Raw genomic sequence first — 19157 nt, forward strand, 5'->3', positions numbered from 1 at the left:
TACACTGAAGAATTTGCAGGATGAGACAAAAATTAACTACTGTAAGTAATGCAGCCACTGTACAGATTAGTTCTATAAAAAGAAGAAATAACCATCAGATTAAGACACTGAGCTCATCTACAGTTATTGCAGTCAGAGAATTCAATTCAACAGAGATATTTCTCATGCAACACAACATATGCTTTCTAAAAATATAAATCACAACAAATGAACTGGGAAAGGCATGGCACTGACACACATAAAATTACAGAACAAAAGAAATCTCTCTTGGTTTTCTTTCTTTGTTTACAAAAAGCTGAAAGGTAAAGATTTGTTTACCTTTTCTTTGTTAGCAAGATTCATCTGTCAGCTCTGCGCTCAGGGCTGTTTCACGTGTGTGGTCATGGCTAACTAACATTTTAGGCACACTATTACTTCTTATAAATACTTTTTAGGGACCTATGGTTGTACCCAGGTAAGATCAACACACAAGGAACTCAGCAGTGATTGACTTGAAAGGTCAATGCCTGTGGGGGCAACCTCAAAACCAAAATGTTCACATCAGAAGCTGATTTGGAGGCTTGGAGGGGGATTTTGTAGCTGCTGAAGAAGTCTTGCAGCATAAGTTTTAAAGTTTTCTTGGTTCAAAAGGCAATAGTTAGTAGTTCAAAACATGGCTCAAGGCAGCAATTTAATTTCTCTGGATTTCTGCAGGAGGAAAATGTAATAGTTCACATAGTTGTACTCGACTTGCAATTGAAAAGGAGCTTGCATGCTCTAAATGTATTTTAAATGCTGAGACAAAGCAGATGTATTCTTACAAACAGCTTTGTAAAGTCAGGTAATCCAGTCTCTGTATGTATTACACCCTCCCAGTCTCATAAATCATGAGATATAGTCATGAGATATGCATAGAGAGTAGTTTATAATGTGAACATTCAGAACTTATCTGTCAGATATTTACAGGCTGGCACATCTTTTTTTTTTTTTTATTTGATGTATTAATTTCTTGTATCTGTTTCAACTCTTTTAATCTGAGAGACAGATTTTAAAGGAATTCCAGATGTAAGGCAAACCATAAAAACTCTAAAATCTGTTGACATCTAATTTTGCATGGAAATGTCCAATGGTATTTCCAAAACACCAGGTCTCTTTGACATCTAATATGCACTACTTCTCAAAATGAATTAGTCTTATATCCTGTGTAGTCTTTTTTACAAATCTTATTTGATGCTTATCTGCACCTTTAAGTACATAAATGCCTTAGCAAATCTGGATTCAAACTCTTGAATACGATCTCAGAATTTAATGATAAGTTTTAATTAAATTATGAGTTTTGCCTAAGAAAGCATTTCAGTATTCAGCCTTGGAATTAATCAGGTGCAAGCCAGGGAAGGTTAGGTTCTAGATAATCCTTACAAAAATTAATATCTTAACATTCTCTGTGAGTGCTTAGTCCCACATCCTGTAATAAAAAAAGGCAAAGATATACTCTCCCTCTTTTCAGCAACTCAGTACTTTTTTTCTTTTAACAAAGGGCAATAGATCAACTTCAGCCTAAGTCAACTGAGAACGTAGCATCAGGTTTTGTTTAGTTGGACTGAAGCTTCCAGAAATGTGTAAATAGAAACATACTTCAATGAGAAATCTTTTTATATTACATTTTCTTTCAGATACTTGAGTTGAAGTTTAATGTAAAAATCTTGTACTGCCATCCATTTTGCTAGAAAGTGCTTTGGAGAGATACTTACTTTTTAGGGTTTTTTCTTTGCTCTAAGAAGCCCTTGAAAATCAGCACATCTGAAATGCAAACCAATAGAAAAGTAATCTCAGTCTTCTAAATGAGGAGAAAGATCAGAATTCATATTGTTCATCTTGCTCGCTCCATAGCATCTAATTTTCTGGTTGATATCAGAAAGAAAAGCAAAACAAAAATCAATTTTAGAAGTGAAGGAAGACATTGAAAGGAATGCTGCAATATGTTAGGACCATAGTGACCCCAGGTCTCTTTGTCTTCCCAAATGCTGTTATTTTCAACACTACACAGATTGAAACATTAGAAAAAGAAAGTGGTACATACATACGCTTTTATGACCTCTGGCTGTTTTCGACTTAAACAAATAAAGGTCAGAATATTCTTTTGATATATAAGTTATGGATGAAGTGCCAGACAGGTAGCCTTTATATAATGTTTACATGTTTAATGATAGACATATCTAAAATTAGCCATCTTGCCCTTCCCTGTAGAACCCCACACACTTCCTGTCTGTGATATTTACCCCAGTGAATAGTTTAGCCTCTTTAAGATTGCTAATAAATACCAGGTGCCCATGAACAGAAATAGAGAAGAAATGAACACATCTAATCATGGTTGTAGTGGTAATAGCCTCTAAGTAAAACTGATTTTGCTAGCCCCCAAAAACCAGGAACAAAGATGAGCATTGTCCAAGAAGATGGAACCCTACCTGCACTTAGTTGAGTTCTCATTGTCATAGTAGGCAACAGATGGTTAAAATGAGGAGTTATTTTTATATACCTTCTTTTTTTTGTAGCATACTAACTTGTGAAACAATGGATCTAACTTTTGACAATGAACCTAGCCAAGGAATATTTTGACATCAGTCAAACACTTAGTGTTTTGTGTGTCCAACTGAAATGTCATATCGCATATTTTAAGTCCACTTACAGACCAGCCCTTCTTACAGACATAAATGTATATATCTCATCTCACAAACTCTATTGTTCCTGCAGAATCAGCATTTCTGTAGGAGCTCACTGAAGTTTAGGCCCACAACATTTCATAGAAAATCAAAAATTCATCATGTTAAATAAAAAAACATTTCTATTTACTGGACCAAAGCCAGAGGCATCTACAGTGTGTGGGATAAAATCAGAGAAGCCTGGGAGTTGATCAGTGAGAAATTTGAGGACGAAATTAAAAATGCAAGTTGACCAGCAACCGCTTGTCATGATGGGAAGAGAATTTTGGCATTGTGACCTGAATTTAGTCAAAATCAGTGAACTATTTATAACAATGATAAACATGTTTGTAACTTAACTAGTTGTCTATTAGTTTTCCCATGAAGGATAGTTTTCCCTCCCATTGTGGGTACACATATTTTTTCTTTGTTTTTCCTATTCCCCTTCAGGTTCTCATAAGACCTACAATATGTGAATATCAAAATCTTGTTTGTTTCAGCCAGTATTACTGATCTCATTTTTGATCTTGTTTGCTAATAGACTAGAACTTTCTGCAAGTGCCACAACAAAGACAATCTTCTTTGTGAAATGAGCAATATAAATTCTGATCATTTTCTGAAGTAGCAGAGCTTTTCACAGGAGCATTATTTTTAAGTGCTGTTACTGGAATTACTCAGGAGAACTTAGTTTAAATTAGCAATGCTTAAATTAATTAAAGAGAGCGGACTGTGAATTTTTCCCATCTGAGTTAGGATTCAAGATCTTATTTGTGAAGGGTTCGTTTTTTTGTGTGTATATTTTCAGCAACAGCAAATTTGAAGAAAATCTGATTTGAATGTTGTCTGCTGCATAGGAGATTACATTAACATTTCAATTAAAAATTACATGCAGGCAATTGCTCATTTATCCTGAGATTTCATATATCTTAGTCTTGCGTAACTCAACATAGACCAGCTACAAGCAGTGATACTACAGTACTTATCTAGGCAAGATCCTAGAGAGGATATATTTGGTAGTGAGAAAAGGACATGGGAAGTTTGGACACCTGCTTCCTTTTTTGAGTACTGCCCTCATTGCACTGTGCCTTCATGGAATAGGGCAGGAGGAGATGCATTTCATGGAGCAAATGCATGACTGATGAGTCATTTGAAAGTGCATGAGCTAATTCAGCTTCCACTGACTTCAGGTGGATGGATTAAATGCAAGAATGAAAATTACTGCACCTATTTTGAAACATTAATTCATTTATCTAAATTTATCTGCTATGTCTGGGTGCAATAGAGATCAGTGGTCTTAAGGCCTCTCTCTAGTGCAGGACTTGTAGGTTTTACATGGCTGGACAGGGATGAGATCAAATGGAAGTTCAGGCAGGAGCTACTAAGGAAGAATATGACTATAGACTAAATAGGGATGGTGAGAGGTAGTTTACAAAATGTTATGGAAATGTTTCCAAACATAAGCTCATGAAATGTTGTTCTGAAATTAGTAAAGTGGCCTTCTGAAAAAAAAACAAACATCTTTGCAGCGAAGGTCAAGTTGGTTGGAGCTGACATTTATTTAAATAGCACGAGTTGCTATCTCTTCTCTATATCTCCCACTCTTTTTTTCCCCTTCTCTTTTAAATAATCAAATCCCTTTGAGAGAAATGGAGCAGGTAAAATTTTTAGTTTATGGAAACTGTTGGATTGACAAAGCCTACCCATTAGACCTAATTTATAGAGATCCCAAAGGCTTTGCTGAAGGAAATCAATTAAAAGTCCTTCCTAAGGAAAGGTGTTGTACTCCTGGGATGTATGTATGAGTACTAAGCATTTTCCATTCATAAGAAACCATTCCTCCTTCAGACTTTTTTTTTTTGCTTGCTGACTGGGACATAATTTTCTTTATTAACATTGGTGGTAAAAGCACGTGTGAAAATAATACAGAACTGTTGAAGATGTTAGGCTGGCATGACAAATTGGAAATGGAGTAATCCTGTTTTATGCAATCCCACTGTTCCTCTGAAAAGAAATTAGATTTCTGATTGTAACTGGTTTAATGGTGAGATTCTGTCAGTTTTTAAGTTCTGATTTTTGTGACCTCTCCTTCTCTCAGATGAGAAAACCAGAGTGAAGAGGACTTCCTTTATATAAAGTGCTACCTGTAGAAGAAAAAAAACCCTCCTCCAACCATTACGGATGTGTTTATTCCTTAGAAATTTCTTTCAGGGGCTTGGCATCTCTGGTGAATACGAAAGGCAGTTTTAACATATATCTCCACATTTAATTCCTCAGTGCATCTGCTTTGGCAGAAATCATTACAATGGGGTTGACACATCTGTGAACCTGAGAGGCGTTGTCAGAATACGGAGAAAAGAGCACACAAGATGAAGTCAGAGCATTTGTTCCTTGACAGCTCAGAGACACTGGCAGCCAGATAGGGCTGGGAAAAAAGAGAAGGCACTATAGTTCCTCCTCACTGATCTGAAGCCAGCAAACAGATATAATCTCAGACATAAACACTCTGAGAAGCATGGTTTCCTCGGAGGTTGTTGCAAGAGTGAAGCATACTGATGCCTTCTCTGAAGGTTTATGTTTCATGACCTCATTTTAATGACTGTTTTTTCCCACAGCCAGTCTCTGCAAAGATTCCCACTCAAATAACCTATTTATGGTATGAATGAGAGGGTTTTTGGGGGGTTTCAAACTCAAATTTATCTCCTTATCCTTACAGCTTGCAAAAAACAAAGTTTAATGTCTGAACTACAACTGAATTATTAGATTTTACATAAATCAGGGAAGGTAAAATCCATTTGATATGCTTACTTTTTTTAGGTTATTAACATATGTAACTTCATGTCTGTAGGTCTTTTGTACTGTGACTGAAAGCATGCCTACATTACTATCAAGCAACTCACCTTGTATCAGTATCAAAAATGTCACAGCCAGGTCACCATTGGAAAATATTTTGAAAGCTCAGTATTGGAAGCCCAGTAGTTTCTACTTCTATTTTTTTTTCCTCCTCCCTTCCTAGAAATGCAAGGTCAGTGAATTTGAATGCTGTAAACACTCAGACTGTGATGGGTTTATGCTTTTGTATTCAACTACTATGGCATGCACAGAGATGCATCCATTCTTAGCTGTCTTGCAAGCTGGAAAGCTTGTGCTACAGTATGACATGGTTAGTCTTTGGAAAAGACAGATTCCAATATTCAGTGACTAAAATTTTAGAATTCTTCCTTCTTCTCTGCTATGAACCTAAAAAGCTTGTTCAGGACTGCTCCTTCTGCAGCTGGTGTCCCAGTGTCTGTTCTACTTATAGTGCTATTTATAACTGGTAGTAGTGTCTCACAGAACCCTACCCCCAAGTTATTGAGGAGAAGCACATGAATTAAGGTGTAAAGATAAACCCAGGCCACTTGTATCTGCCCAATTCAGACCGAACATGTCTTTGCCAGAGAAGAGATGTGAAATAAGACACTGGCCCAACCAAAACTGGAAAGTTGTGTTGCTGTCACTAGTACTCATGGCATAATGTTGACTAAGGTTGTTTCCTGGTAGACCACAGTCTTCTGTCGGTTCAGAATTGGGAAGTGAGTCTGTCCCTTCCACCCCTGGGGTGAGGTTTTTGGTGCAGTTGGTAGCAAGGAGAGATCAATTACCTGGGTGCCAGGCATCCTGCCATACAGCTGCCCACATGCTAGAGCAGTTCTTCACAGCACAGTTCTCCTGACATGTAATTCAGTTGGCATCACTGAGGAAAAGGAGTCTAATAACAACCCTTGGGAATTTTAATTCTGCAGTCCTCATTCTGTCTCCTAATCATACATGGGTATTATTTAGATTCACAGTTTCAAAATATATCTCTATATGTCCAGCTCTGAAAATAGGTCAAAAAACCTATCCCAGCATCAGCACTAAGAATTCATAGGGTAAGAATAGAAGAAAGGCATCCATAAATGTATGTCCTGAAGCCCACCCTGCCTTAACTGCAGGAGGGAAAGTGATTGCAGAGCAGGATGCCTCAAACAATAACAAAGTGCATGGTTGAGAGCAAGATCTAAACCTATACAGAGGTTTTCAAGCCAGCATCTCTCTTTATGAATCTCTGCTTATCTCCCCAATGGCACTAGGACATGGAAGTACGGGGCTTTTCTCAAATTCCAAACCATTTAGGGCATGGAAGGTTAAAGATGGCCTCTTTAGTCCCATCAAGAATCTTGTTGGAAAGAGTCAGTGGTTTCAGAGAATTTGTACAAAGCATTTTCAACAGTTTCTCTGTGTAAGAAAGGGGCTAAGCATCACTTCAACTACACTGGCAAGCTCTAGCCTGGGTGGCACTAATGACTGAAAAAAAAGGCTATTCTATTTGCTATAAGATTAAGAAAAATAATCTTTTTGAACAACAGTTCTAAACTCCAGTCTACTTCTTAATACCATATTCTTATCGTTAGAAGATGATTAGCTAATATTCCCACACATTTTATTTAACATTTATTTACTCCCAGACTTGAATAACTTAATCATAATAAAAATAGATTTATTGGTCTGTTTCTCCTTCTAGCCCAATTAGGCAAAGCTCAGAATTTTATAGGATATTTAGAACACTGAAGCAGATGCTGAATAATAACAGCTAATCTTTGTTCATTTTGATAAAACCCAGAAGAGCTTCCAATGATGGCCAAGCTCTGTAATGATCCTGGATTGCAGGAAAATGAAGGATATCTTTGAAGTACCTCCTCTACAGTACAGACCCATTTTCATTTCCTAGTTAGTCCTCTTCTCTCATATGATCAAAATCCCATGACTTTCTATAGATCCAGAATAGCTATTCCTGATCCTATGTTCACTTAGAGGGAAAATTTGTGACTATCCCAATGTCTCTTTTAACAGGGCCAAAAAAGACTGAGGTTGCCATGGGTAATTCCAAGTGTTTCTTAATTTCTGCTAATTTTACTGAAACATAAGTTTCAAAAATATGGTATATACAAACCCAGTATTAATGACAATGCCACAAGTGCTTTTGGGAGTATCTATGTGAAGTCCACAGAGAGCACAATACCTGTTAAATATGAGGAGTCTTCAATCTACAGGAAAAATAGTCAAAATGCAATAATCCTTGTTAAACTGGTGCAGGATCACACTCTTCCAGGTGCCTTATTGGATTTCATGTCATATTACAGCATAAGGTACTCCTTCCCAGGTAATACACTTGTTCCACCCGTGTGTATCCCTGAGCTAATGTTTCTCAATCATTCTATCTTCTGTCCAATATTGCATTTTTCTTGTCCAACCACTCTCTGGTCTCCCATTCCCAAGAAACTGAAATAAATATAGTCTGAGAGACTAAATTTTAGCAGAAACCATACCTGGAAAATTCTCAAGAGTGACACCATCCATCTTGCAAGCACTGAAGTAGTAAGTCATGGCAATTAAAGTGTTGTTTCTTAATGAAAGTGATATATAGTATCCCTGGTTTTATTGCATCCCTTGCTGCTTTTTGAAATGTGTTAGACAACTCTAAAAATAGATATAATTGCCAGCAATTGCAAAGGAGCCTGTTTGTGAATGCCAAAGAGATTTAAAGGTAGATACATTTTGAAAAAATTGAGGTGGAGTACTTTCTTTTCCTTCATCCCGCGCGGTGTTTGGGGGGATGCAAGAGAAGAACGTGTCCACGAAGTGCAGCTCTGCCAGCAATCCTCAGCAAAAGGGACAGTAAGGTCAGCAGATTGTAGAAATGGGGCTGTTTCATAAAACATATGCCACCTATTTCAATACACAATTTTCCTCCAAAACAACAAATGCAATGGTTTTGTGCATGTTTCAATGCTTATGAAAGCTACCAGTTGCAGATACTCATACAGACTGTCACAGTTTTCCTGAAGGCGGCAGAAATAAGAGATTTTAATAATTTCCTGTTTGTTTCAGAGAAGTGAAAGAAAATGTGCAGCCTCGCTACCTTCTTTTGCTCCAACTTGATCCCAATCTTGAGAAGTCACCATCTTGTTCCAGAAAGACAAAATGCTTCCCTTGTCCCACTCTGCCTGCTGCCCTTGATGACAACCAGCCACTGGTGACTTAGAGGCAGCAAACAGGGTTTGCTCACCCTGGGCATTAATAAAAGTTTGGGTGCTGTTGGTGGATTGGAAGCCAGGGCAGCTCCAATGCAAAGTCTGCACAGGAATATTTAAGTAGTTAGCATGTGCATACTTTGTAGCAGCCACAAATGATGTAGTTTGGAGGGCTGCATAAAGGAGCAATGAGTAAGCATGGCTTATGACAGGGTCACCTGGTGCTCTTCACTGCTCTGCTTTTGATGGGACTGGGAAAATGATCGTGCAGATATATCCCCCAGATCTGATCACTCACTTGCAATGTGAGGAAGTTTACACTTGGTCCCCAGACTAGTGACTGCCCTGCAAGGCCTGTTTGATGACCTGAGATTTAGAGCAACTCTGAGCGAGCGTTTCACCACAATTGTGGCTAAGGAGCATATTACCTGTTGGTAATAACTAATGGCCTATTACCATTTTCATGAGTCATCTGATTATTTGATTCAAAGCCTATAAATCAAAGTTTTCAGTTGCAAGACTTTTAGCAGTACACCTCCAAATATACTTCTTTCTTAGTTCTGCAAATGTAGGGAATAACTGCCACAGGGAAAAAAATAAAAGAGAAAATGCATTCCTAGTCAAGTGTATGCAGTATATGATGCATTTCACATACATACATACACACTGCAACAGTTTTCAAATTCATCCTTCTTGAAATAATTTTAGGCACAAAGATTTTTTTCTTTGAAGACCTGTAATGGCCAAAAATCTTTAATTTTATACTGAATTTTATCTTTCTTAAACAATAACAACTAAATGTAGTTAGATGAGAAACATGAGTTCTTTGACACTCAAAACACCTTACAAAGGAGCACAGAGTGCAATTCATCATCATACCCCACCATGTCAAATGACTCATGTTGTTATCAACAGATATTTAAAACCAAATTCCATGGAATTTCAACTGTTTACTGCACTATCTCTGAACATTATTTTTGCCGACTAGTATTGGGTATGCCAATATTGCAATGTTTCTTGCCTAATTTGGCCTGGGCATTACCTCAGATTATGAACTCCCATCTTCTTGAGCAGTTAGCTTTTAAAGACAAAGATGCCTTGTAGAATCTGAATGCAGTTTCTAAAATCTGAAAACTTCCACTAGCATTTTAGCTTGTCTTTGAGCTGGGTAAGAGTTGAGCTATTTAATTTTAGAAAGCTGTCCAAATAAGCCACTCTTGTGCTGGTGGAGTAGTGTGCCAAATACTAGCCTAGAGCAGAGCTGCTTGGCACTCTTAAACTCCTGAACTAATAGGCTCATAATGAAAACAATTCAAACCAACCTGTAAGAGCTATGGAAAGGCCAATGCACTCCTCATTAAAATGAATGTTTCTTCATTGCCATTCTGTGGTAACAGGGGCCATGTTTTGACTCACCCTCCAAAGTGTGCACAGTAATTGTGCTCTAAACCTCTCCACAAGGAGATTCCTCAGTACATATAAATGTAAGACAGGAAACAAGGAACCAGATGTATATCGTTGCTTGACTTAGAAAAGATAAGGATCCTACTTCAGTTCTGTCTTGAAGGCTTAAATGGAAGAAAATTGCACAGGCCTCTTTCTGCATCAGGGGTGGATGCTGTTCTGACACCTGGTGCTGTTTAGCATGCCCAACAAGGAAGAGAGGAATGCTGCATAAAAAATCTGCTTCTTTGTAGGTCAGATACAGATACATGTCTTGACTCAGTGATGACTAATAAGAACTTCAAATTCAGTTATTTTTTTCTTTTCCAGTATACAGTTCCAAATGAGTTAAAGAATTTCTTTCCACCCTGTTTTTTACTGAATCATATTGTTTCCAAGATCATGATCTTCTGATCTCGTGTATACACAGAGATCTTATGATCAAAATGTTTTCAAGTACTCGTTTCCCTCAAATTCATTTTTACACATATTTTCATAATGCTTCCATATGATCCAGAGAATATTTGTCCTAAATTGGAAAACTGATGTACAGCTCTTTCTTTACCTGTTCTTGACTTTTGAAATGGATCTGTCTTTGGTTTTAGACAAACAATGCTATATCAGAAATGTCTTATTAGTAAAAACAATAATGTAGTTGATGTTTTTGTCCTGACAATGTAGCATCCTATATAAGATCCAATATTACTGTGCTCATGCTGCATTTCTGCAAGCACAAACAATGCATCATCACTGGGCAATCGTTTTGCCAGATGAAGGCTGTGACTTTGTCCTCTGTAAGCAGATAAAACTAGACAGAGGGATTTACAATGAAATTCTTTTTAGTTATCATGCATAAGTCCACGGAGCTTCTGAAAATGGTCCCTCTTTGAGTAATTTTAATATGTTTCTAAAAGATTTAAAGTGATATAGGCTCTGTGTCAGAATTATATGTATGGCTATTTTGAAATGGTAGTGTAAAACCCCAGCTGCACAGCTTTATCTGTGTTCATATTTTATTAATCAGTTTCTTTTAATGTCCTCACTTCTATCTCACTCTCATTATCTTCCTTTAAGTCCCTGCCCAGCTATTTCCCAGAGACCATTTTAAAATTAATTCTAATGATTTTAGGCACTTTTAAGATGATTTTCATCATAAGACTGTTCTCTTAGTGAACTAAGTTGTTAGCTGACAGCAGTATTATTTGGAGATCTTGTCTTACTGTTTCTCCCAAGCTAGCAAGAGTCAGGCCAAACTTGGTCTAATCCTGTTTACTTATTTACGATTTAAATAAATTTAAATGAATATTCCACAGAATAATTGACTCCCTTAAAATATAATAGGAAAATAAAGAGGGTCTAAGCTCCAGCTGTTTTTCAGAGAGGAAGACAGCTCAGGCAAATGCCGTGACCAGGCTCATTTCCTGCAACCAGAAAAACCCTGAACACATGGGGCATTTTCTCCGGCCTGTTGGGAATCTGGGGCAATTTGTCCCCTCTGATTAATGATACTCCATTGAATCTGAAAGAGCTCTTGGCAGACCACTGATTGTAAGTGGGATCTAATGTTTTCTGGGGTTAAACACTCTGGATGGCAACCTTTAGTGCTTTTTAACACAATAGTGAATGAGAAGGCTAGCCAGGACTTGTGTTAGTTAACTAGATTAGTTAAAAGAGTGAAAATGTCTGATTTTACTGACATCCAGAAGAAATGAGGCAATTATGCTTCAAAGATTTCTGGTTACTTGAACATCTTTTGTTTTATCATTGTTGCTGTGTATCTATCACGAGTCTGTAACTTCAGCTTTGGCAATTTGCCTAAGATCAGTGCCTTGTAACAAAAAAATCCCTTACTGGCCTCCTTTGCAGAAAGTCCTGCCTCTCCAATTTCCTAATAAACTAGAAAGACAGTGTTCATGCATGTTATTTCTCTGGACCTCTAGTTCTGCTATGGTGCTTCTCCATCCTGGTTGTACTGGCAAAACTTAATTCAGTGGGGGGCTCACACTGGACTTTCTGCAAAATTCTCCAAATAGGAGACTGTTGAAAGGTGATAATAAGAGTCACAAACTGTGTTAAATCTCCACCAGCTTCTTTCTAGAGTTTGATTTATTACTGTGGAGAAATCTTAGGATTTCAATCTTGGTCCTCCCTGGTGTTCAGCACAAGAGAAGACTAATAACAAGGGATGGCTAATATCTGAGAAGGAAATCTTCACACATAGGACATATATATATATATATGTTACTACAGATCATGTCATTTCCCCTGAAATACCTGTTATTACACCATAACATATTTGTCTATATCAGAACACACCTGTTATTACACCAAAACATAATTTTTTGTGAGACAATTTCAAGGAAGATAAAAGCACTTTTTTTCAACAAACTGGCTGCAGAAAAACAACAGCGATCTCATAGTAATAACTGCTTTTATGGAGTATGTTTCATCTTGTGAGCAAGATCTACCTTGAAAGCAAATTGTATATACTTTCCCATTTTATCTAGATGCCTAAGCATGAGGTATCATTTAACCTACATATTGTGTTCTCCCAGTGTTTCTGTAGGTATTGTTACAATTATTGTTATTGTTGTTGTGTTGTCATTCAACACAAGACTTAGGCACATAGTTTACTTTAAAACCTTTAAAAGGCTCAATTGAAGTCAATACCAGTACTCTTAGTACTCTTGGCACATTATTATGAGCAGATGTGTAAATAGGTGCAGGATCAGTATTTAGGTTGGCAGCTTCTTTGGGGCACAACACGCTTCCATTATTGTAAAAATACCACATAAAAATGTGGAAAAATGCATTTTCTGTAAATATGCACAATATCCCAGCAAATTTGGCTAAGAGTTTTGTACATAACAATACTAGACATAATTAAAAAAATTCAACCTAAAACCAGTCAGTCAAGCCAATTATTCTGAAAGTCTCAAGATAGCACATCCTGGGTACCATGTGAATTCTACCAGAGCAATCAAGTTCTGTAAGTCCTCATGATACTGTACATAAAGAAAGAAATATCTTCAATATCCTCTGAACGGTGTCTCAAATGTCCACATCTCAGATGGCTGAAATGAATAGCTGTCATGCTACTGTCAGTTGTTGCTGGACTACATTTTAAAGTTTGTTTTTTTCTTTTCTGTTTAAGGAAGACAATAAATCCAGCAAAGTTTTTCATTTTCTGCCCAGACACCCTGCAATCTGCTTCTCGGATAGTGCTAGTTGTTTCTTATATGTCCCATCATAAACAACAATTCTTTATGGAAAAGTCTTTTCCATCCAGCTACTAAAATGACAGCAAAGATTATGCAACAGAGGAGTTGCTTGGAAAACATAATTTGCAGTCTGTACATACACTCAATGACACAAGCCCATTTCTTAAATAAAACTGTAGTTTAAGAGAAACCTGTGATAAATCTAAACTGAGAAGAATATATTGATGAGCTAAGGGTATAATGTGTCCTTTTCTTCTACCCTTCAGCAACAAAAAATATCCACTTTCTGTAGTGATAAGCATTATATGAAGCTATACCTACTGTGATTTTGTAGGCTTCCAGGTGCAAACATCTTGGGGATCTAATACCATTTTTGTTTTTAAATAATTTGCAGTGTCACACTGTTCATTGTACTGACTAGTGGCACACACAACACTTATTTTACAAGTATATTATTCAGAGGCAGTAAGTCATGGAGATGTGTTTCTACCTTGTTTCACCAGTCTGAGCTCATCTTCTCTCATTCCTTTTTATGACTCTTTGGCTAAGATGTTAGAAACAAGTTTTCACTAATTATGTCAGTCTACACAGAGAAACAGCTAATCTGTGTTTATTCAGTAATTATTTTGCTGGATGCAGCCACTCTTGCCTTCTAACCACACCAAAACACCACAGTGTGTTCATAAATGTTTTGCCAGAGAAGGTGTTAAATATCCAAGTTTTCATGCAGGGATGCTGAGCACTCTCATGTCATGAAGATGGAACACCCCCTAGTTTAAAGCTGGAAGTCTTCAGACACCTGCTTTCAATAGGGCTTTTCCACAACCAAGCTGCCACTCTGTCCTGCAGTTGTGTCTGTCAGCCTGGGCAGGATGGGACTACTGATGGCAGAGGCTGTGAGGACAGGTCTCCTCTACTACAGGCAGATACCTCTGATAACTTCTTCTGATGCTTGCAAGGCAAAGACCTGCAAGCAAATGGCAATATTTTGTGTTTGTGTGTTTTTAAATTCTGGTGGGAATTGCTTGGTTTTTGAATTCTCACTGAGTTCTTCTATCTCTGACCAGTGGCACTGGAGACTATTTGGTGCTTGTGGCTCATGGTGTAACCATGGTCTGAGAGCCCTGGAAATTGGAGGCTGTTGTTTTGTACAAGTTTTAAGTTTTCTTACAATTTAAGGCCAAGAAAGATCATCAAGATCTGTCTTGCATATAGGTGCCTACTAAATGTTGTACATGTATGCCAAGGCTGAGAGAACCACTTTCATTAGCCCGTAGTATTTTAGTCCTCGAGAAACCAATCTAAAACAGTGCCTAAAACAGTACTTGAGCTTCCTATGATACTTGAGAACTGATTCGGCATGCCCAGACAACCACAGAAAAAAAATCCATGCAAAATATCCACCATGCTTGCCAATCTGAGCTATTAAAATTTCTACTGCTTCTGGACTGGGCTTAATTCAAACCCAAGCATCAGATGTCTAAAATAATTTTCTGCATTGGTTTAATCTCTTCCTGGCTACAGCAAGATAAATAATACATGGTTCAAGGGAAGGCAAAAAGTTCTTCTGCAGAATATATGAGACCAAATATCTCTCAGAGGAGTGGAGAAGAGATTCTTCCTCTCTGCTGTAGGCAGCCAACTGGAGCTCTCAAGTATGGGATTTGATTATACTTATTACCTTAATGCCAGCCTGAAAATGTCTGAGTGGGCAGGGTGCAATTCAAGCCATCTTGTTCCAGCCATAATGGAAGAAGTTGCACAGATGCATTGTTCTAATGGATGGGGCCAGAGGGATCATCAGGGGATGTAGCCTGATGTGACCCTCCTTCCCTCCCTGAGCCTGCTCTGTCCATTAGAAGTTCTCCCAGAAGATGAAGTAAAGCTGTATTTAAGAAAGACAGCCTTTTTTAGGACGAGATCAAACAATGGTGAGTGCACCACCTCCCTTCATAAGCTGTTACAGAGTTTAATTACCTTTACTGCTAGGAAATTGCATCTGATTTCAAGGTTGATTACATCTAACCTGGAACTTCCAGTCATTGGATTTAGTTGTGCTTTTGTCAGCAAGAGTGAAAAAGCCCACTGTTGTTATCTATTCCCTGCGTTCTCTCAGTCTTTTTTTAAGTAGAATATGTCCAGCTCTTTAAGCCTCCTATATCAAGACTTGTACTTGACATACAAAATATTTGGATTTTCTCCAACATTTTCTCATCTTCTTTAAAGTGCAGGCACCAGAACTGTGCTTGATATCTTTGAAACATGCAAGGACTGTGCTGAATCCTTTCCTCACCAATGTACTCAGATCTCATGTAAGGGGTGATTAGGATAATCACTTTTTGAGTCTCTGCTCTTGAGACAGTGTCCATTCCTACAAGCTTTTGGACTGTAGTGAAATTAATTTAGTGTGCTGCCTGTTGGACAGTGATCATTTAGCCAAATCAAATTACTGCAGAAGTAATATATCTTCTTTGTTTATTGCGCTATATGCAAGCCTTTAAAGCAAAGATTCTATCTCATGGCCCGAAATGCCGAAAACAAAAGAAAACAGTATCAGGCAAGACTGTTTCTGATTCTGCTTGGAAATCTCCTCACACTGAATGAAATCTCCCCATTAAAAGGCTACATTTTGAAATTTGTCAGTGAGACACTTCTTAATCCTCACAAGAGGTGACCTGTTAATTCCATGTAATGCAAGACTTGAAATCAAAATGTCATGTGGTATTAACTGCCTTGTAGAAATCCAAGTACCTCCTATCAATACAGCTGCTTTTCTCCTGCAGACCTGTAATCTTTTATATAAATCTTCAAAATAACCAAAAATTCCACAAGTGTACGTGTTGAGAACTGCCACTAACCTGTTTTGACCAGGATTAAATAGATTTATTCTTTTTCTAATATTTAAGTATCCCAGAAACACATGCTATCTTGTGAGAAGACCAAAACAGCAGTTGCAGCTAATGGATGGTGGGCACATAGCAGAAAAATATATTTCCCTATTTATATTGTTCTCTAAATCAGAGCTAGGTGGAGTATGAGCTGAACTAGTTGAGCTTATTTACAACCACTGTTTCTCCCTCAGAGTAAATGAATTACTGACAGTCTAAGGATCTTCTGTTATTTAAAATAGAAATTCTCTCCTAAAAGTCACTTAATCTCTTTCCTATAAAGGTACTAAGTAAAAGAACAACAAAAGCTTTCAAATTATGGAATCTGCCAAATACAGGAACAACAGAAACTACTGGTGCTTCTTAAAGGGAGTGTTTATTGCCCAGTCCTCAAAGCCTTGTGAGAGTATCTGTGCTTAGATGGTCTGTACATTGCCAGCACAGAGCTTAAAAAGATTAAGAGACACAAGGGATTTGTACTGGCCCTCTGTAAAGAGGCCTTTGATTCATTACTGATCTTCTCAGGGCAAAAGCTCATCACCTATACATGCAGTAGCACTACCCATGGGCTGAGAGGAGAATGAGGACTCCTGGTACCATCAAGCCTAGAGAGAGAACAGAAACAGGTATACAATCTAGGAATGCAGCTATAGTGTAAACATTGTGGTTTGTGTTGCTTTTCGTATTTCCAGGTTGCAAAATTTCATGCTTTTTGCTGTTCTCCTGGCTCAACACAGACTACTGCTCTGGGCTCTGCCCATGTCCTCCCTTGGAGTATGGAGTAATCCCAGGGAGAATGTGCCCCTGACATGTCTTTGCACTGCTCTCTACAAAAAAAAAAATCACACTCTAGACCATGAACAGAATATTCTCTTTAAACTCCTAAGCGTGTGCTAGTAGAGTTAAAAACATTGTGAGATTTAGCTCTTTAATGTACCTACATCTAGAATATTAATTTCATACCACTGTTGGCTATGAAAAGAATTGATCCTGTAATGAAAGGAATATTAGTCAAGGGATAAAGAGAAGGTCACTCAATTTATCTCAGCACTGGAAGAAGCGGTATTCTTTGCTGATTTTGTAAAAAGCTATTAATGTCTCAGAAAATAAAGGGAATAGATGGTACCAGATGATTCCTTAATATAGCCATTGAAATAATTTGTTAATATTTATACATTTTTAAGGATCTTATCCTATAAAGTCTTGTTTATATGAATAATCCGTACTCACAAACAGCCTTGCTGAATTATGTAGGGTTTTTTGTGTTAGAAAAAAAAATCATTTGTGTAAAGATCAGTACTACCAGGCCCTTAAATATTTACAAACACTCATCAAAATTATTTTATGAGGGAAACTGAAGAACCATCTGGTATCCCCTGTAATTTAACACTCCCTGATTTTCCTAACTATGTGTAGAAGTCAGCAAATATTAATATTTTCTTTCTTATCGGAGGGCAGCCAAATTACCTTATCCTTTAAACTTACACTCCTTCCTAACAGAGGAATAATCCTTTCACTTTTCACTTCTACTTCTGTAAAATGGACAGGCGATGGCTGTGAGCCAGTCAGCAAATCTGCTGCTGGGTTTGTTCAAGAACCAAAGTTTCTTTCACCTAGAATGATAATATAGTCTTCTGCACACAACCACCATGACATCAGCAGTATTTCAGTCCTTAAAAATCTGTGACATTTTTAACAGCAAGTAGCTGTGCATCCCTTTACAGTAATTTTCCCCAGAAAAAGTACTGTGTCCTTCATTTCAGAGATTAATAAACAGCCACTTTTCAACTGAAGTTGTAGATGCTTAGCTGCTCTCAGCAGTGTCTTTGAATACAAACCTGCAAACCAGCTACACATGTGCAGCTAGTCAAAATTTTTTTATTAGGTGCAATTTCAACAACAACAACAAAGTATTTCTATCTCTTTGTGAAGTTCTGTTTTCCTTGGCAATTGGACTAAAATCATTAGGATGAATGACATCATGGCTAATGCAGTAAGTTATGTATGGTAAGATCAGTCTTCTCTTATATTGTTATGATATTTAACAATGCAAACAGTTCATTCCATAAGGTACCATTAGAGGTTGAATTTTAAAGGGAAATGATTGAATTTTTTTTTTTTTTTTTTTTTGGGGGGGGGGAGTGTTGAGCCAAATGAAAAGATTTGCTAACTTTTTTTTCTTTCATTAAAAAATATTCAACAACAGCAAATCACTACGAGGAAGTTTGCAACACTGGTAATGTGGTGTATTGCAACCAAGTGCATCCATTCTGGGTACTACACCCAGCTGCCATATATCTATATACCAAACAGTAAAAATATGAACACAAGCTGTATTTGAAGGAAGGGATGCTACACATTAGACTTTGGATTTGGGTTATCAACAATGAATAATATTTTTCTACTACCTTAAAATGAATCTGAGTTGGTTTCAGCTAAAGGAATAAAACTCACAAAGCCTGAACATTGTTTCCCATTGCAAATAATACAGGGCTGCTAATGCAGTCATGGCTTCAGTCAGTTTCATCAGCTTTGTGACATAAACACACTACAAAAAGAAATGCATGCTCATGTACTAGTTTTTTTTTTAAACTGATTGTGTTTTCAAAGCTGGGTTGAGTCAGTCAGTGTGAGAGTTGTGCAAGGAACTAATGAAAGTGAGTTTTATCAAGTTGCTTTTTGTATTTGTTATTTTCTCTTATAAGAATTTAAAATGATAAGCATACCTATAAGCGTTCATGAACCAATTTGCAAATATTCCTAGGAGAAAAACCAGTGGGTTTTGCTATAGTACCAAGGCCTGGTCCTGCATTATCTTGCTAATATGATTCAGATAGATTACTCAGGGAGGTAAACATCTACTGAGATAAAAAC

This window comes from Geospiza fortis, unplaced genomic scaffold (genome assembly GCF_000277835.1).
Source record: "Geospiza fortis unplaced genomic scaffold, GeoFor_1.0 scaffold231, whole genome shotgun sequence".
Classification (NCBI taxonomy): Eukaryota; Metazoa; Chordata; class Aves; order Passeriformes; family Thraupidae; genus Geospiza; species Geospiza fortis.